We start from the raw sequence: 21,481 nt of genomic DNA, 5'->3' as shown, positions 1-21,481 counted from the left end.
TATGGAAGTCTCTTCCCGGCCGCTGCCCACCCACCCCTCCACACATTCATCCTGCTCTCATCTAGAGACTTAGAAAAGAAAGCTAAAGGGGACTGATTAATTCATAACACACCCACATAGTAAAATTTAATGCAGTGGATTCAAAAAGCAGATATGCTAAGTCCACCTAGAAACAATAAGTAGAAAAAGAAAACTAGGAAACATGTGTATAGTGTATATTTGAATAAGAAAGAGAAAAGGATAAATATCCTCGAAGAGCATAAGGAGAAATACACATTGAGACTTTCTGAAGGGTAAAAAACTGTACATCCTAAAAAATGTTTATTATGTGGATACTGGCTGGAAGGCAGGGCTCTGAGCACAGACTCTTGGCCACAAAGGAAGGGCCATAGCCACTCTCTAAATTCTTCTTCTCAAATACTTTGGATTCGGTCCTTAATAGATAAGTCTCCACTAACAAAGCAAGGAATTACCATCAAAGTCCAGACAACAGTGATTATGACTGGGGTGTGGGGAGGAGCTCCTGACAGAGACTAAATGGAATTTTTCCCACTCAGTCTCTGAGGAGTTTACTTAATTTTCCCTCTCAGTAAATCTCTGGTTTAACTTTATGGACTTACTGTTAAAAATGCAAGATCACGGAAACAAAACAAAACAAAACAAAACAAAACTAGGTACTGAAAATCAAAGGAGCAGTGCCTTTTCATTTTATTTTCCATGAGGAAGATGGATTATAATATTTTCAAGTTGAAATAAATGTTATATGACAGTGAGTTTTAATGATTAAGTAAATATTTATGTGGTGCCGAAGACTATGTTCTACATGTTGTACTCACACAATAAAGAAAATTTCTGTTCAAAACAGGAAAGAGGAAACAGCAATTAATTCCGCGAGAGAGATTAGTCTGTGCTATCTATGTCTTCCCAAGGAGCCACACAATGTGAAGCAGAAATGTCTAGGAGGAGAGGTTTGGAATTGTCTGCATGTGTTATTCTGTGTGTAATCTAATCAGAAGAGCACTGGTGGCATTTCAAGATTAGCATCTCAAATTTAATGTAAACCATTTTCTTCTTTCTCATCTTTACTTTCTGAATGACCTGTTTTGTGTTCATGGCAGGGCGTATGCTCTGTCCACTTATTAAATAAAGCTTAAGCTAGTTTGTGCTTTGTTGGGGGAAAAAAAAAAACGTGAAAAATCTGGACACTTGACAGGGTAGGGAGAGTAGTGCTAGGGTAAACTAAGGTCAAACCCAGTGGTGGCAGGACAATGGGATGGTCACTGAGGGAGAGCACCCCAGGGAGAAAGGGGGCGGGCAGCCCGCCAATCCCACCACCCAGGCTCTGATGCAAAGCACATGGGGACATGGAGAACCACTGGAGAACAGTGATCACACTTAAGCAGGAAGTCTCCTTGCCTCCTGCCTGTCCGCATTTATTCATTCCCTCCCTTCCTCCCTCCTCCATCCATTCAAAATTACATACTGCAGTCACATTGGAACTACTACATGCTTCTGGTACCCAGGAAAAGTCACTACTTGCCAGGAGAAAAACCGCAGAGCAAAACCCCTCCAGGCAGACCTGCTAAATGCTCAAAGAGCCTTCTCATCCAGGGAAATCAGCCAAGTGCAGCACCAGCCAAGGGCGGGGCCAGAGACCTCACTGGTGCCAGCGATGGTCCTATGATTCATATCACAGGAAACTTAGCTGCTGCTGAATTCCTGGGCACCTGAGCCCTGTGGAGCTCACGTCCATGAGGTCATGTCTGTGGTTGATGTTTCTAAAATGCTCTATTAAAAAATGCCTGTGGGAAAGCAGTGACAGAAGTCTCAGCAGAGCATCTGTCCATTCCCAGGTGCTAGCTGGTGGTCATGGGCGGGGGGGGGGGGTGGGCGTCAATGCCAAGTGAAGGTTGACACCCCCCTTTTCAAATATATCACAAGCCTTTTAATGAAAAGGTAGCCCAGCCAAAAAAGGTTATGGGATTATTTACTGAAAAACCCACACCCATCAGTGTTGTTGCTATCAGCCGTTCGACATCATCTAGTCAGCGGCAGGCAGGATTCAGAAAGGTTCAAGTACAGTGACCTAAAAATCACACCCTCTAATGCCCAAGTGGTCCCCTTACCTCGTCATACCAGGCTCCAGAGACCTTCTCAAAATTAACTGCCTGCACAATTTCCCAAAATACCACAGTGAACTCACTCTTTATTTTCCCCAAACTCCTCTGTTTGCTAAGGCAGTTTTGTACTGTCACTAATATTTTAAAGTTAAAATTAAAAAGAAAAACCATAGCCTTTCCCAGAGAGATCTGAAGTCCTGAGCAGGGTTCCCAGGAAGTTGGCCAGATGGGTATTTATCAGGCTAACTAGGAAAGAAGAATAGTTTCAGGGAATCAGAAGATAAAAACAAAACAACAACAAAAAAATAGGCAATGAAAGACTCGTAAGACAAAGGAGATGGAGAAAGAAGATTAAAAGAAGTAAAGATGATTATTAAGTCACAAAGTCCAGGCTGGTAATTGGCCAAGTGAACCCCACACCTTTCCAGAAAGCAGATGGATTTGTCTTAAGTCACACAATCTATTCTCCCCATCCCTTGGACCACGAAGTGAGCTCACCTTCTTTCCATTGTCCCTCCAAGTAACCCAGGTCTAGCCAGTTTCCAGGGCAGGGTGTTGGGAGGATGGACTTTCCTTGGGAAGCTTAACATAGGTGAACAAGCCCCAGGTCCTTCTACAGATACAGCCATCATGGCCATAGTGCCCGTGGAACTTATATCTTTTCCCTTGGCTTCAAAAACCTGCTTAAATTAAACTTTTTCTGAAAAGTTTTATGTTCCATGGAGACTATGACCAGAATTCTGCATGTAGAGAGAGGGATAAGGAGGTCAAAAACAATAATGCTTTCAATAACTGAAAGCAAAGCAATCCAGAATCCAACCCTGTGCTCCTTCAAGGCGCACAGGCTCTAACTACACACACACACACACACACACACACACACACACACACGCAATGTGTCCCACCCACCCGATGCTGACACCTCTTTCCAGGGAACACTGCAGTCTGGAAAAACTAATGAATTTCCAGGATTGCTTCTTAGGGCCTCAGAAACTCCTATCTCTCCATGAGATGTCTTCCAGAGAGACAGGAGAATGTTGGGGAAAGAACAGTCACTATGTGAGGAGAAAAATGTATTTCTAATAGCTCTACAAAACAACAGAGACATCTGCTAAATTTGGGGTCTCATATCTATAAACTCCCATACACAGAAAACGAAAAACATCAAGAACAAAAGATGGGGGTGGGGGAGGGGAAAACCTTTTTTTCTTTCCAGTTTAATGAACCTAAGAAAATATTCTGAAGCTACAGATGCTTAAGGGAGATCCAGTTAGCTTAGGTCTTAGTGCTAATGAAGTACAAATGGAGATCAAATTCCCCAAATGAGTAAGTTATCTCTGTCCAGAGGGAAAATGTTACCGGCCACAGGCCCTGCCTTGAATCTCAGCAAACTTCTTGCACATATCCATTCTTGGTCACCAGGGCTCTGGGGAAGAAGTAGTTATGGCCAAATATTACCCAACTGCTCTCCTAAAAACCCAACTCCCATCCTATACCTTACTCCTTCAGGGCAGCCCCGGAGCTGTGTCTTTACTTACAGAAGATGGCACTTTCCTAAACTGGAAATCTGGGCCCTGAATACAGTGCAGTCACCTGCCCACCCTTTCAGTAGGTCTTGGCTTAAGCATTAACTGGGACTAGACAACAAAGGTTAAGCTGCAGTTAAGGTCTACCACAGTCTTAAGAGTATCAAGAATCCTTAGTGATGTTTTAGCACTGGCCCTGGCCAAAGCACATCTCTGCAGTGCTAGTGAGTCTGGCTACCCCTAATAGGTCATGAGATGCCTAGGAGGAGAGAATTGAAATCTACCTAGAGGAAAGCCTTGAAAAGAAACTTCATTTTCTGAGAGAAAAAAGAAAGGGTTGAATGAGAGGTATGGTGGCCAGTCTCCACAATGACCCCCAGGGATCCCTACCTCCTGGTATTAACACCTTCAGTGTAGGCCCCTCTTACAATGACTAGAGATGCCCTGCTGACTCATGTAACCAAAAAGATTTTGCAGAAATGACAGAGTGTGACTTCTGAGGCTAGGTCATAAAAGACATTGCAGCTTCCACCTTGCTCTTTCTTGGATCACTCTTGGAAAGCCAGCTGCCATGTTCTGAGGACACGCAAACAGCCCTACGGAGAGGTCCATTCAGTGGGAAACTGAAACCTCCTGCCAGTCAACACTGACTCATGAGTCAGGTGTGTCAGCCATCCTGGAATCGGATCCTCCAGCCCCATTTGAGCCCTTGGTCAGCCACAGCCCCAGCCAACATCTTGACTGCACCCTCACGAGAGACCACAGGCCAGAGCCACCCAGCTAAAGCTAGTCCTGAATTCCTGACCCACAGAAACTGTAAGGAATAATACCAATTTCTTATTGTCTTAAGCTACTAAATTTGGGATAGTCTGTTACTCAGCAATAGATATCTAATTCAGGAGGTAATAGATAAACCAAGCAGAAGAGACTTAGGGTAAACATCAGAAGGAAAATGTTTTAACTGTGAGAACTGTTCATTCAACTCAACCAATATTTACTGAGTGCCTCCAGGATGCTAGGTACCAGGCCTTTGTGTTACACATTTATCCTGCCTATGGGGAGGGACAAAGGAAAATAAATACTGAGAGGAAAGATTATATTAGAACCACTATCACATGGATCCTAGAGCCTATGTAAAAGTGAGTTAGGCTGACCTGGCTCCTGAGAGCTGGGAATTCGGAGATACTGGTGTCCTGAAAACCAAATGATCCCTGTTACTTTCAGCTCCACTGTGTCAGCTTTATCCTTTAAGCTTGAGGCTTAAAGCCCTGTTAAAACACAGATCCTGTGGGAGGGCCATTATGAGTTTAGTATGAATGAATTTCAGATCCTTTTTGGGGAGGTTGTACTGGGAAGCTAGAAAAATCATGTAGAACCTGCAGGGAGAGTGGTGTTAGGAGATAAACTTTGGAAATTTTACAGTCTAAAGCAAAAGACAAAATCCATTTGTAAACAAATCTAATAATAGAAATAATAGGTACCATTTACTATACGGTGTGTGATTAAAACATATTTTCTCTGCTTCTTGAAAGGATCCTACAAGATCAGTATTATTCTCTCCACTATGCAAATGAGGAAACTGGGGCTAAGAAAATCTCGATAACTCACCCAAGGGTGCATCGTTATTAAGTGGTAGAGCCTGATTTTGTACCAAGGACTGTCTTGCTCCAAAGTTCACGAGTTCATGGTTTCCCCACCATGCTACACATAGTAAAGAAAATAAAACGGACATTTTCCTCCCCTTTCTTCTTATATAGAAATTGGAAAAAAACACTCAAGAAAATTCAAGCATGCTGTTTCTGTTATTCTAACGGTGGTTTATAGATTTTTTTTTTAAATGAACTTTCTTTCTCCAATGCTGTAAATGAAAAAGCTATGTGAAAAATTAATAGCAGATTGGAAGGAGACAGACCCATTTCTTTTAAGTGAATGTAGGGTTTGATGAGAAATTCTGAAAGTTGTTTTGGAAAACAGGCAGCTGGCGAAGTAACAGAAAATGAAAATTCATACAGACGACAGACTCTCATCACACAGCACACATGCCAGGGAGCTCAGGGGAGTGACAGGAATACGACCAGAGCCCCTGCTTTCAGCCGATTTGTACTGCTTCCAGGCATTTCCTACAGAATTATGAAAGGCAGGAGGAGACGTGAGGTATGATGCAGGAGCAGATATACTCATCACATAGGCAACAACCTCCTGGAACAAAAAGTTTCTATCTGCTCGAGCCAAGCAAGGAAGAAAGCTTTAGGTCAAGGTGTTCCCTAAACCTGCCTCAAGCCAGCTTGAGGTCGGCAGGAACACGGGGTCAGAAGGAAAGCGTATTCTCTTTTCCACATCAGTCCCCTCTTCACTCCTGAGGCTACAAAAAAATTAGAAGTGAGAAGCTAAAATAGCAAGTGTGTGTGTGTTTGTGTGTGTGTGTAAGGTAGAAGTACTAAAATGATGATATGACATTATATCTTTTATTCTTTCAAATCATCTTCCTGAGAAAAAAAGACTGCAGTGTTGAAGAAGGCAAGGCATCCCTCCTTTATTCTGGAGCTGCTCTGGCCACTCTGGTGAGCAGTCTGGCCCAAATGATCTACTGGAAAGGAGAGCTCTTAATGCATCTACTGCTGGTGGGTAGAACAGGACAACAATTTTGTTCTTGCACTAGGGAAGCTTGGGTTTTTTTTAATAAGCTCGCACAATATTCTTCCCCCTTATTTGCTGCTCAAGAGGACGCCAGTTGATTTCTGGGTAAGAGCGACCAGAAACTTGACAAATCATTAACCAGAACTTCTGGTTGATTCTCAACCTATCAACCTGAAATGTACACCCATTAGACCCCCAACTTGGCTCTCTCTCACGTTGATGCCCCGCTTGAAAACCTATCTAGGTATCAGAAATGGCCTCTCACTCCTCAAGGGGACATCTCATTTCCTGTTGGAGTGTGATGGCAAGGGAGCTCAGAATAAAAGGCCAGAAGGAATGGAAAAAAGGTTCTTCTCTCTTTCAGATAAAGCCACAGTCAATGGCCATTGTCAGACAACGGCCACAGTTTCTTATCAAATCTGAATTAGAGGGACTTCCCTGGTGGTGCAGTGGTTAAGAATCCGCCTGCCAATGCAGGGGACATGGGTTCGAGCCCTGGTCCGGGAAGATCCCACATGCAGTGGAGCAACTAAGCCCGTGCACCACAACTACTGAGCCTGCGCTCTAGAGCCTGCAAGCCACAACTACTGAGCCTGTGTGCCACAACTACTGAAGCCTGCACGCCTAGAGCCAGTGCTCTGCAACAAGAGAAGTCACTGAATAAGAAGCCAGTGCACCACAACTAAGAGTAGCCCCCGCTCGCTGCAACTAGAGAAAGCCCATGTGCAGCAACAAAGACCCAACGCAGCCAAAAAAAAAAAAAAAAAAAAAAAAATCTGAATTAGAAAACAGAAGAACCCAAATTAAGTCCATTAACATAGTTCCATCACTGTTTTCTTCTAAATAACCTAAAATCACCTCCTTAAAGTCTCAAACTCCAACATGCACCAGAATTGCTTGGAGAACTTCTTGAAACATACTGCTGGACCCATCCCCAGAGTTTCTGATTCAGCAAGTTTGGGGAGGGGCTGAGAATTTCATTTCTAATAAGTTGGCAGGTGATCCTAATGCTGCTGGTCCAGGACCAAATTCTAAGAACAGTCTAGACCACATTATCCCTTATCGGAATCACCTAAAAGTGATACACTTATTTATTCAAAAGAAATTAGGGCCTTGCTTAGGATGTAGAAAAAGCTGGAAAGACCATCACTTCCACCGTTACAACAAAAAATAGACAAATAAATCAATGGACCAGAACAGAGTCCAGAGATTAGTCTACACATATAGTTTCAACTGATTTTCAATAAGGTAGAAAGGCAATTCAAAGGAGAAATTACAGTCTTTTCAACAAATGATGATGGAATAATTGAATATCCACATGCAAAAAATAAGCACAGTTTCATACCTTGCATATTGTACAAAAATTAACTCAGAATAAATGACAGAAAAAATGTGAAACCTAAAACCATAAAACATCTGGAGAAAAATGTTGGAAAAAAATCTTTGTGACCACAAGGTTAGGCAAAGCTTTATTAGCTATGACACTAAAAGTACAATTCATAAAAGATTGATAAATTGAACATCAAGATTAATAACTGCTGTTCAAAAGACATTGTTAATAGAATGAAAAGATAAGTCCCCAAATGGGGAAAATATCTGCAAAATACATAGCTGGTAAAGCAGATATCTAGTATATACAGAACTCTCAAAACCCAGTAATAAGGAAACAACCCAAATTTAAAAAAAATGGGCTAAATATTTGAAAGTCAGCTCACCAAAAAAGATATATGGATGGCAATTAATCATGAAAAGATGCTGAACATCACTTTTAGGAAAATGAAAATTAAAACCACAGTGAAACCACTACATTTGTTAGAATGACTAACATTAAAATAACAACAACAATAGTATTAACATAAAGCTTGAAAATATCAAGTGCTGGTGAGGATGCAGAGTAATTGGAACTTTCATTGCTGGTGGGAAAACAAAATAGTTTCTCCACTTAGGAAAACAGTTTGCAGTTTCTTATAAAATCAAACACACGCTTACCATGCACGATCCAGCAATCCCATCCCTAGGTATTTACTCAAATGAAATGAAAACTTATATTCACATGAAAACCTATATGCAAATATCTATAGCAGCTTTATTTGTAATCATCAAAAACTGGAAATAATCCAAAGGTCCCTCAACTGGGGGACAGGTAAACAAACTGGTGTACATCCATACAGTGGAATTCTACTTAGCAAAGGAAGGAACAAATTACTGATACAATCATCAACATGGATGAATCTTAAACGTACCATGTTAAATGAAAAAAAAAAAAAAAAAAAGCTAAGCTCAATAGGTTACATACTGTATAATTCCATGTGAATGACATTGTAGAAAAGGCAATACTTTAGGCACTGAAAAAGAATCAGTGGTTGCCAGGGCTTGGGGGAGAGCAAAGGGTTTGACTATGACAGGGAAAGATAATGGGAGAATTTTGGAAGGTGGTGAAACTATTCTATATTTTGATCGTAGTATAGGCTACCTGACTGTATGTATTTGTCAAAACACACAAAACTGTATGCTAAAACAAGTGAATGTTGCTGTATCTACATGATACCTTAATTTTTTTCCCTAAAAAAAGGGAAAAAAAAAATAATAGGGAGGACCTACTATAGCCTCAGCTCTGTGTCAAAAGCTACTAAAGATACAAAGAACTGCCCTGAGGACGGTTTAGAGTGAACATCTGCCTAAACAGGTTTTACAACTAAGACCTCAGGTGAGCAGAATAGACTGTAAACATGAGTCCAGAGAAAGCTGGGGTATCTGGTATAAACAGGGTCCCCTCCACTGTCTGCTTCTGCCTTTAATCCGTGGGCTTTTCGTTCTGCCTTCCCCCCTCTCACCACCCTAACCAGGTGGATCGCCCGACTGCCCCCTCACAGAAGTCAATTTAATCCTCCCTCCAAGCTTCTAATTACATCAGCTCTCCTGTCTAGGACACAGCTTTCTCCCCTCTCCTAATCTCAATCTTTCCCATCCTTTAAGATCTAAACCTTCCATGAAACTTTCCCTACCAGAGCAGGGATCTCCTCCTCTTTGAAGCACCTTAGGACTTGGAGTCTTCACTACTCAATTTGATATTCATCCATTAAACATTCATTATACACTTTGCGTGCTTGAAGTGGTTTTCCTATTGTTTCCTATTGTAACTACACTGCTAGTTACTTTAGAAGAGGAAGCCCTTAAGATTTCTCGTGTCCATCTCCCCCCAACCTCACCCCAGCACCTCCATTGCCTAATTCAAACCATCAACTGAATGAAATATCAACCACAGTAGGTAAGAGATGCAATGTGGTATTAAACATATTGCAATTCATCTGCTCATGGCTCAAAATCTTTGTAGATTTTTTCCTTGCATACAAGGTGATTAAAATGTCTTTTCACAAAATAAAAGCCATCCCTGGTACTAAGCAATTTAACAATCCCTAAAGGATCCACAATAGCACAGTAAGTACATGCATTTCTTGATGTGTAATTGTTTCCACTGTATTAGATTCATTTCCTGATGTCACATTAAAATGAGGGTTGGGTTATTTTCTTTTTTTTTAAACAATAATCAAATAAATTCTATACATTTATTTTTTTTCTTCTAGAAGTCTTTGGCCAAGCATCTTGAGCTAATAGACCCCCTCTACAGATGTTTCCAATTTTCATGCACGCTTATGTTTAACTTAGATAGGCCAATTTAATTAGTCTTTTAATCCTGCAGAACAGTGATGCAAGAAGAACATCATGCTGGGTTACTGCCATTGTATTCCGAATCTCATGTTACATTTCATTATTTGTCCTTTGCTTAGTTTATGGTAAATAATAAATGGAAAATGCAATATTGATAAAGAAATTATTTTTTCTTCAGAAATTTTCCAGCTGGCATTTAAACTCTTTTGACTCTGTATTGAATTTTTAGCAATAAGGAAGCCATCAGCCTTCACTTCGTTTGGATATACAGACTCCATTCAATAATATCATAGTCATGTGTGTGGATGAGTTTGAGAACTGTTTTCTTCCCTGCCCAGAATCACTGGGGCTGCACAAAGATCCCACGCCCCTCTAAGGCCCCCTTCAAAGTGGAAGGGAGCATTGAAAAGGCTTGGAAAGTTGACGAGATCATTGTCCAAGCTGATAATTTTGCCAAAGGCCAGCCCTTTCTAGTTATAGCCTAAAGGTTCGCGTTCAGGTATTACGACCAGGTAGACAAAATAAAATAGACATGCACGTGCTACTATACCAGTGAATACAAAACAAAACCACTAGGCCAGTGGTTCTCAAACTTTAGCCTGCATCAGAATCCCCGGAGGTTTGTTAAAGCACAGGTTGCTGGGCCCCACCTGGGTTTCTATTCAGGAGCTCTGGGTTGGGACCTGAGAACGTGCATTTCTAATAAGCTCACTGGTGACACTGATGCCGCTGGGCCATCAAGGGGGTGCACTTTAAGAATCACGGACTGCCCGAGACTATCTATGGTCCTGTGGGTCACCAGAATTATCAGAGAATTCTGGACTGAGAGATAGGAAATAGCCCCAGAGAAAAGAGGAGCAACAGAGACTTCTTTAATCCATCAGTGCTCTGAACCAACCCTCCATCAAGACAGCCCCAGGGGGCCCCAGGGAGGGAGACTCCAGAGGCATTCTTTTTTAATTGAAGTATCGTTGATTTACAATATTATGTTAGTTTCAGGTATAAAGTACAGTGATTTTTTGGAGATTATATTCCATTATAGGTAATTACAAGATATTGGGTATAATTCCCTGTGCTATACAGCAAATCCTTGTTGCTCATCTATTTGATATATAGTAGCTCGTATCTTCTAATCCCACTCTCCTAATCTCTCCCTCCCTCTCCCCTCTGGCAACCATAAATTTGTTTTCTACATCTGAGTCTGTTACTGTTTTGTATATAGATTCATTTGAATTACTTTTTGGGCTCCACCTATAAGTAATATTTCAGAACGGCCATCATCAAAAAGTCTACAAATAGTAAATGCTGAGACAGTCTCAAAAGCAGTGTTCCCAGGGAGTCTGCAGCTCCCACATCTTGTGAATCTCTGATAGAAACTTCCAGGAGCAGAACTACTGGGTCAGCCAGGAAGCATCTCCTGAGAGCAGGTGACTCAGACTAGGGACTTGATTGGCCGTCGAGCAAACAGCCGTGTGAAGGATATGTAGGTTCAAAAGGGAGAGCAGCACCACCGACACAAGAACCCTGCAAGCCCACGTCCACCCCAGAGCGCCTGCTGTGCCCAGAACTGAGCCTGGCTCTTCCAGAGGCCGAAGGAGGGACTGTGGGGAATGCACTTCACCCCCAGGAGAGGGCACTGAAGGCTGCACACCCAGATCTGCACTCTTCTGGGGTTTCACCACCTTGGAGAAGCCCTGGTTTAGGATTAGCTTCTTCCTATGTTCTCCCAGCGAGAGACCCTGGGGACTTTAAGCTTTAAAACACACGGAGGCCTTGGCCCTACCCTCAGAGACTCCCATTTAAATGGGGCTGGCTCTCCACAGGGAATTTTTAAACGTTTCCCAGGTGATCTTAACCTGGAGTCAAAACTGAGATCCACTGGTGAACCACATCTGGCCTCCGTGGCCCAAAAGAAGCCTGTGTTCTTCTTCTCCCTGCCCTTCATCTGGTGATAAGAGCATTTCCACAGCCAAGAGATTTGTTTTATTGCCCAAACCAAAAGAGTTATAGAAAGTGGCATTTCAATATGTCCTTTTAATTTTTCTGAATAGGCAAAGGCACTAGATAAGATTGCAGGGGAGGGGTGGTACAGCTTCTGTGCCTTGTTAGGAAAATAGACAGCTTTGGTGAATCCATTCACCTCCTTAAGTGTGCTGCACCCACATCAACTGGCAAATGAGGGTCAGCAGGTGCACAAAAATAACTAGACCTAATACTGCATGACACGCGCCCTTGATCCTGCCTGCGCATTAGACTCACCTGGAGAGTCCCGAGATTTGCTGGTGCCCGCGGCCCACCCCAGACAACTGACTCACAATCTCTGTGGGTGAAGCCCAGGCACCAGTACTTTAAAGCCCACCAGGAGTTCATAATGTGCAGCCAGTGTGGAGAAGCACCCACATTTTTAATGGTGGGGCCATTAAAAATCAGGAGAGGCCCAGGGGGACATCAGCATTGATCAAGCCAGCGGCTTCTGACTCAGCAGCTGCCAATGACACTGAACGAGGGTTTGGGCTCAATGTCTTGGGGCATGACTCAGAAATGGATATTGCAGGGGAGGTAGTCCAAGAGGGAAAGAGAGGGAGAAGGAAAGGGAGTTGGTATTCAGGGAGAGGGAAGGAGAGTAGAAGAGGGAGGGACAATTTTAAATTGCCCAGGACTGAGAGCCTGGTGATGGAAGATAAAGTCTTGGATCTGACACTAATCCTATATGTGACCCCTAGGTGAGTCATTTCTCTTACCTTGGCCTCAGCTTCCCCCATATTACATGGATAGCTGTGTGTTTTCAAGTCCCTTCTGCTTCTGAGATTCTCCAGGTGTGTTTTACCAACATCACCTGAGTGTTCAGTAGACATTAGCTTGGACCCCACGGAAAAGGGGAAGAAGAAGAGGCATCAGAGCTGAGTATCTTCCAGGCAATTGAATGCAAAGGCTAAAGTTTGAGGACAGGTGGTGGAGGGTTATTTTGGAGCTCTCAATTATTTGAGAATTTCATCATCTCAAACATCACTCAAAAATGTCAAAAAAAAAAAAAAAAAAAAAAAGGCAGCTGACTTGACCTTCCCCTACCTTTAGGGGTGAACTCAGCTTCCCGAGTAAAACAAATTCTCATTCTGTAATCTGTAGGTTTATTTGGTTACTGTGTTTTGTCCTGTTAGTTCATAAGCTCCTTGAAGCAGGAACTGGTTGTCTAACAGAACCTTTGCGTCATGGGGCAGGGCTTAAACACAGCACTCAGTGTTCTTACTTTTTCTACAAAAGTTGTGTTCCTAGAAAGCTGTGTGTCAATGGAATTTCCATCAATCAAATTCAATTTTAAATGTACATTAAGTGCTATATAAGGGAGCCTTGTGGTGAGTGCTTTTGAAGAGTGACAATTTTGGGGGTAATGCTAATAACTGTACCTTAATTCAACTGTTTGGTAAAACTAAATTTTAACATAGCAATTTCAATGTAAAATAGAGGTTGTTTTATGTTCCCTTAATTTGAACCCTTAAGGGGTTTGGGGTATGTTATAATAAATTCTGCTGTAGTTCATGTTCCTTCAGAATATCTGCAGCAAAAGGAGGGGTGTTTTATTGGTTTAAACTCTACTGCGCTTCTTTGTGTTGAGCCACTTACATACACAGAACAGAACAATGATGACTTGCCTGTGCTTACAAAGGCCCAGGAGCCACGTGGTACAATGAAATGAGCTGAATCATTATGGGTTGGGGTCCGAGGTCCTTCTGCTCACCACCGGCTAGCTGTGTGCCGTTGAGGGGGTCCCTTTCCTTTTCTGGGCTTTAGCTTATTTATTTGTGTGTCAGAAATATTGGATTAGGTGATTTCTAAAGTCCTTTTCAGCTCTGGCATTTTAGAATTTTAGGCTTCTTTGAAGAGTCTGGATCATCCAAGGTTGTCAAATTTTACAGTCCTAGAACCACTCTATTAGTGCTTTGATCCAGCTTGGCACAAACTCGGAGGATGAGGTGTGGGAGAACCAAGCTCACTGTGTGCGGTCGTGCAGGTTGTACACTGCACAGAAGTACTCAGCCTTTGCAACATCTGCCCCCAGCACAGGGCTGTATTAGCTCAGCTGGGGCTCCCCGTTGCATTAGGTGCTGCATGCTCTAGCCTGGCCCTGGTGAGAGCAGGACCTTTAAACCTAACAGCAGCAAAGCACAATTCTTGTGGTTAACATCAAAGTGGGGTCCCATGACAAAAGGCTATCCTTCTGGTCCCAGAGGAGGTGTGGAGATCATGTACACATAAATATCACCTAGTTTGAGTGCGGAAGTCAGGGTTAAGGGGGATTTATGGAAGCCCAAAGACTTGCAAGGCAGAGGGACATATGTAAAGAAATGACTGTGACTGGAAACATTAGTCACTGAACAGTCTTTATGAAGCTGTTTCCTAGATGACCTGGGTCCTTCCTAGAGTCCTAGGTTAAAATTGTACAGAGCAGTGGTTCCCAAAACCTGGATGCTTACTGGAGTGACCTGTGAAGTTGGTGCAGCGACAGACTCCTGAACCACTCCCCAACCCCACTGAGTGAAGCTTAAAAATCTGTAATTTCAATCAGCTCCCCAGGGCATCTAGTGCCACCAACACAGCACAGACAACATGGCAGTGTTTGAAGAACACTGGTTACAGTGATTGTCCGGGCCCCGAGTACTAGTTGTGGAAGGATTGGAGAATAATTCACAATTGCGACCAGGGATAGACGATACCAGGAGAAGTGCAAGGACACCGTTTGGGGCTTTCTGTCATGGTGGCCAAGTGAACATGGTCCCAGGCAGACAATCTGGGCCACCCAGTGGGCAAAGAGAGACCAAAGAAATGAGCCTGGTAGTCTACGGACATTTAATTAAGGGAGCCGAGTTCTCAGAGGTACTCAAGGAAAGCCAGTCCTCCCACTTGCCCTCCAGCTGCTACCCATCCACAAACACCTGTCACCTTGAGGCCAACAGGAGTTTGAACCACGGAGACAGGGCAGACACCGTGCTGACCTGCATCCCGCCCCCTCAGCACCCATCCCTCTCTACCCTCTATGTGCTTGCAGTAATCTCTTTTACTCCATTGCTTATGAAGACACTTGGCCTGGGGCATCATCAAACCAGGCATCTGGTAGTCCCTGGGGAAACTGGGGTAGAGTCAAGAGAAAGCCCGGTGATGACCTTGAAAGCTAATTTCTCCTCACCCAGCCAGAGTTCCCCATGCAAATGCGCTGTGACATCTTTAACAGCTACCCTCGAAATTAGAAAGTGAGAAGCAGAAATATATTAACTCTCAGTGAGTGTAACTGAAATTCTGCCGGCAAATTTCAAGATAAAGCCTTTCATAAGAAAATATGAAAGTCAAACGCACTCATCTAAAGATCAGAGGTTGGCTGATGTTCACTACGGGGTAATAAATTATCTGATCTATAAAGCAGTGATGTGTGTTTATGACTACTGTTAAAACTAAGCATTCGTTTTGGGTAAGTATATTGATTTTAGTAAAGGCAAAACCCAACTTAGCTGAAGATAGCTTCAGTCTTTGATCAAAATTGCATTCACAGAAAGCCATCTTTGTTGTGTTCCCCAGGATGCTAATTAGGAAAATATTTTCCAAGAATTTTTTTTTAGGCAAGTGTTTTGCTTCATAAATTTAACACAGTGAGAAATTAAAAACCTGAATAGATCTATAATCACTTTTTAAATCAGTATCTCAAAAATTAATGCATTTAAATCCCAAAAGGTCTCTCATGGGATTTGAGAAGCTGATCCTAAAATTCACAAAAGAAAAATGGCCAAAAATAGCAAAAAAAAAAAAAAAAAAAAAAATTGACAAATAAGAATAAAGAATGGGAGCATGCTCTACAGGTACCAAGATTTGTTTCATAGCTAGAGCAATTAAAACAATATGTGTTGGCTCAGAGATGGACAGACAGACCAAAGGAATAGAACAGAGATCTGAAACAGGAGGATCAGTGGAGAAAACAGGGAATGATCACAACCTGAACCTAGGTCCACAGGTTGTCAAAATGGAAAAAGAAAAAAAAAAAAAGAACTAGATCCAAGTGTAAAAAGCAAAACATTCAAACTATTATTTAAAAAATACAAAAATATTTCTGTCATTTAGATAGAGAAGTATTTATTCATCAGAATGCAAAATGCACAAACTAAAAATATAATCATATTAAAATGTAAAACTGCACAGCAGAAGACACCAGAAATAAATTATAAGGACAAGCCAGAGACACTATGAGGAGACATCTGCCACACATAATAGACTCAGATTTGGTAGTTCAGTATGTATCAAAAACTCCTACCATCAATGACCAACAATCCAAAAGAAATATTAGCAAAGGATAGGCACAGTTTCTTCTCAGTGGACAAACAGTTGGCCAATAATCCTAACAGGGTCCTCAACCTTACAGGTAATCAGGGAAATGCAGATTAAAACAATAATGAGTGCCACGTTATACTTATTGGTTGGTAAAAATTAAAAATCTGACATTCCTAAGTTTTGATGAGGATGTAAAGAAGCAAACTCTTATATATTGTCCCAAGGGGGTGCGAACTAATATAACCAGGTTGAAGAACAATCTGGAAATAATGAGCTAAGCTAAGAATGTACATAGCCTACAACCCAGCAGTTCCATCCTAAGTACATACCCTAGGGAAATTTGCACACATACACCCAAAGAGATTCACACAACAATGTTCACTGGAACACTGTGGTAGTTTAAAAAAAAAACAACCTAAAAACAACTTGAATGTCCACCAAGTGAATGGATAAAAATTGTGATATTGTCATACAAGGAATATCATCTAGTAGTTAAAATGAGTGTACTATATGTCAACAGAGACAAATCTTCAAAACATGTTTCCTTAATAAAACAAGTTACGAAAGAAAATGTACAGAATGTTACCATTTATATAAAATCAAATTCACAAAACATTTATATACACACACGTTTTATATATGTTTATATATACATATATATATATAAATATACACACATGCACACACATGAATGGGCTAAACACCAACTTCAGCCCAGTGGTTACCTCTGGGGAAAGAGGAGTAGAAATCCCTTCTCAAGGGAATTCCAACTGTATCTCATGTCTTTAACAAAGACAATGAAAAAGATCTGAAGCAAATATTACATTTTCATATTTGCTAACTAGGGGTTGTGAGATTGCCACTAAATTATTCCTGCTTTTTCACCTAACCACAGTTGTAGTTACTAGCCAGGGTCTAACATGTAGACAATAGACACTTATACTGAGCAATGCCTGAACACTGTCTAGGATGGGGGTGGGAGAGGGAGTTTTATTACTGCTTAACAAGAACACTGCTGACCTCACATGTCCATTGTGCTCTGACTTCCTCCTGCTTCCCAGGCATTTTTACATCTCCAAACTTTATTGGGTAAAATAGACTAGAAAAGGAACATAAATTTCATTGCAAGGAATGTTGACTGAATAGTCCATCTCCAAAGAAATAATCCTAAAGACATTGTTTAGTTCTACAGAACAGAAACACTATCTATCGTAATCACCACTACCACAACAAATCTGGAGCCATGAATGCCTACCAATTGGAAAATAATTAAACGAGATATCAAACTGATAGAATACAAATGATAATTACAAAGACTAAGTAACAAAATGGACAAAGGTTTGCTAAAAAGAACAGTGAGAAGAGTACATTGAGGCTATAACCACATAAAAAGGTGTTTTCAAGTAGCCGAAGATCAGAAGATAGGTAAAAATTAAAACAGTTGTGTTAGCATTGTATTATTATAAACATTATTTTAATCTTTTAACATGTTGATACATTCATTCCTTAACTATCTTTTTTTGGTAACAGCTTTATTGGGACATAATGTCCCAATATCATGGGTCACTGTACCACTGATCCACTTAGAGTGTGTCATCAGTGGTCTTTCGTATATTCACAGATGTCCAACCATCTCCACAAACAATCTTAGAACATGTTCATCACACCAAAAAGAAACCCCCATACGCTTTAGCAGGCATCTCCCATTTCCCTCCCTCTGTCCCTGGCAATCACCAATGTACCTTCTGTCTGTATGGATTTGCCTATTCTGGACGTGTCGTATAAATGGAATCATACAGTATGTGGCCTTTTGTGTCCGGCTGCTTTCACTTAGCATAATATTTTCAAGGTTCATCCACATTGTAGCATGTATCAGTACTTCATTTCTCTTTACTGCTGAATAATGTTCCACTGAACGGATATACCACACTTCATTTATGTGGTACTATCTTTACAATAGCAATAAGAACTTTATGTGATGGAGAGAGGTTTGGAGCATTTTCTGTCTACCCTATTCTAACATGAATTACTTTTGGTGGCTGAATGATGACCTCAGGGTAGTGAATGTCTCATAGAGTCTAGGTCTACTGGGTCATAGCTGGGACTTGGCTGATGGGTAGGACAGGCCAGACTGGAGGGGCTGGATCCAGGGACCAGAGTCTCTAGGGGGGCAGAGTTGACAACTAGTGTAGTCCGGTAGAGAGAAAAGGAAGCAACAGGGGTGGTGGGGGGGGGGCAGGGGTGTTAGCACAAGTAGGAAGGGCTGGACAGGCAGGAGCTGGGAAAGAGAGTGCAGGGCAGAGGAGAGGCAGAGGGGCCTACAGGCGACCAGCTTCCCGGGGAGATCCAGCCACTGGAGGAGGGGCCCAAGCATGGCACTGGGCTCAAGGGCAGGCCCAGATGCATGGAAAGTCCTGGGATGCTGAGCAGGAGGCCAGAGCATGGACCTGGCTGTGGGGTCAGAGCAGCTCCCCGCTGCAGAAAGCCTGGTCAAGGCAGAGCTGGGGCTACTCAGCCAGGAGTTTGAGGCCAGAGAAGCACCAGAGGATGCAGAGTGAAGAGGACGCTGTCCCCTGGGTCCTAGAGACTGAACTTGACTTAAGGATTACAGAAGCCATGCAACTCAAAGGCCTAGGAGGGAGGAAAGGATTCAATCACTGTCATAACAGCAGGCACCACTGATTACTTGCTATGCACCCAGCATGGTGACAGGTGGTTTAATGTATATTATCAGTAATCCTCACAACCACTTACAAGGAAAGTACCCTCACTACCCTAATTTTACAGACGAGAAGACTAAAATTTACAGAGGTACAACAGTGATACAACAGAAAGTGACAAAGCAGGCTTTGAACCCAAGTCTGATTCCAAAGTCTACTCCTGCAGTTCTGAGGGTGGCAGTGACGATTTGCTGAATCCACAGCAGACAGCAGTTTCTGGAGCACCAGGCCACTGCAAAGCCAAGACAAGTTCACTCTTCAACCCACGGTGTGTAGGAGTTGCCCCCTTGGAGGGCGGTGAGAGCCAAGGTTTGCATTGGGGCAGCATTCTGAACTACTCAAGAGGGTGGTCACACCCCCCTTCATCCAGACTTTCTCTCCTGGGAAACTCCATGAGGCAAGCAGGGGAGGATTAACCCCGCAAATCATGTTGGTACCTTTATCACAGTCTGGTTCTGCTGACCTTTAATTCATCTCTTCCTCCACGGCACTCCAATAAGAACCTCTTACAACTGTAACTGGCTATTTCCCAAGGTGCTGGCATGGATCTCAAAAAGATTAAGGGGCAGTGAGCTGGCGGGGTGACTCCCCCCATCTCTCACCATCGCTGACCTTCTTCTTTGAACAAGAGCTCGAGGCTGACGTCTTTGGGATTAGACAGCTCTGTTCTCCAGGCCCTCGCCTTCTCTCCGCTCAAGTGGACAGATGTGTCAGCTGTCCCTGCTTTCCCTGCAAACCCTGGGAAGAGCTGAGCCAGCATGTTCTGACTTGGGTTGCTTATAACTCATTTCATTTCTATAAAATTTAAATTGAAAATAGATTCAGGTGAAGTGATCCAGAAGACAAATAGGCCAAGTGGCCTTACTGCACGGTCAGTCACAGGGTGATGGTGCATGACTCACAGCCACGGATGATCTGATCAAGGGTCCCAAGGGCAGGGAGCCCGGTGGAGGGCAGGGATTTGAGAGACACAGGGCTCCTCGGGGCTCCTTTGCAGAATGGGTCCGCAAACTCTGGTCACCTTGGTTGATATTCAGCCAACATCCTATACCCTGGGAGGGCCTCTGTCAACTTCACAATAAATCCTGGCCTTGCAGATGGGGGGGGGGGCGGTTAATGGCAGTCCTAGTTGTTTTGTGTTCATTAATGACTTATACATGCAGAGCACTGAATCCAGTCCATTTTTGGATTTGGCATCACTGCCATCCAATGTTGGCCATACCCCTAGATATAGGTGGCTATTCACGTGGTCTCACTGAAGGAGATGAAAAAGCCCTTCATCAAATGGTCTTCCTCACCAGTGCCCAACCCTCTACTGTGAGCAAGTCATTCTTCCCTCTCGAGCACAGGGCCTGGCACACAGTACGTGCTCAACCAGTGCCAGCTGTGCAGTGTGGCCCTCTTAGGTCCTCCTCTGAGACTAAAGTCCTCCCAGAACACACCCTACTCTTAGTGCTCTGGTGTGGCAGTCCTTTCCCTGCCTGACGGGACCAACCTATGGCAGCTGGAGGCCCATGGGAGGTAGGTGGAAGGTTGGAAGAGGAGCAGGAAATGGAAAAACCATTCCCGGGGAGGAAAAGGTCAGTGAAAGGGATGGCTGGGAGCAGAAGACAAGAGCCCCCTCTTTACTGAGTGACACCTCAAAAGTGTTTCTGAAGGTAGGTGGAATTTACCCACTGAGATACCCAAGGATTTACAAGTGAAGTCATTTGAATGTTTTTTTTTTTAATTAAATATTCATTTACAGAAAGTAGAACGCGGAGATCGCAAGTGTCAAGTCAATGAGTTCTGACAAACGTATACACCAGTGCAGCCAGCATCCCAAGCTGAGCTGTCTTTTCTGTACTGGCTTGAAGGCGTTCCACGCACAGCTCACGCATCAGGAACGCCCACCGGGAAGACATGGACCTTCCCCTACAGCCTGATGCCTGCAGCAATCCATAAGGTGCAGAACAAAAGCGGCACGGAGAAGCCTAAATGGAGTAAATGGAACTAGTGAAGCAGAATGGGTGGTAGAACTGAGTCACCAACTAGGTGATTCAATTCTAAAGGCTGTGGTATCAATGAATCCAGGCAAGAATCTACAAGCAATGGCCCTGTGGGAGGACCATGGTGGCTGAGCACTGGAATTGACTCATGACACCTAGGTTCTTTCCCACACCTGACTCAGCCATCTCCTCCCCATCTAACTGTCTTGGGGTAAATCACATCACAGCTCTGTGCCCCAGTCTCCAAACCCTGTAAAACAACGCTTTTGTGGACCGAACGCTCATCTGTGTCTTTTCTGGCTCTAGCAACTTAATTCTGTGTTGATGATCTAGATAGGGCAGTTTCACTGCATGGGGACTCCAAATTCTCCCTTGTTTACTCAACACAGACACAGCCTCCCCTGCAGTTGTCTGGTTCGTTCTGCAAATGGGGACTCTTCATAAGGAGGACCCAGAAAAGCAGGAGCGGAGGCTGGGTTTATGCCAAGATAGTGTAACTCAGCCGACAC

General features: G+C 43.0%; 1 protein-coding gene across 5 annotated transcripts in view; it reads right to left on the bottom strand.

Annotated features, from left to right (window-relative positions):
* Nucleotides 1-21,481, bottom strand: part of PRKCE (protein kinase C epsilon) — a 508,978-nt gene that overhangs the window by 200,378 nt on the left and 287,119 nt on the right. The gene's annotated exons all lie outside the window — the stretch shown is intronic.

Source organism: Eubalaena glacialis, chromosome 14 (genome assembly GCF_028564815.1).
Source record: "Eubalaena glacialis isolate mEubGla1 chromosome 14, mEubGla1.1.hap2.+ XY, whole genome shotgun sequence".
NCBI lineage: Eukaryota > Metazoa > Chordata > Mammalia > Artiodactyla > Balaenidae > Eubalaena > Eubalaena glacialis.
The sequence above is the reverse complement of the archived record's forward strand: the minus strand, read 5'-3'. Positions and strand labels throughout refer to the sequence as shown.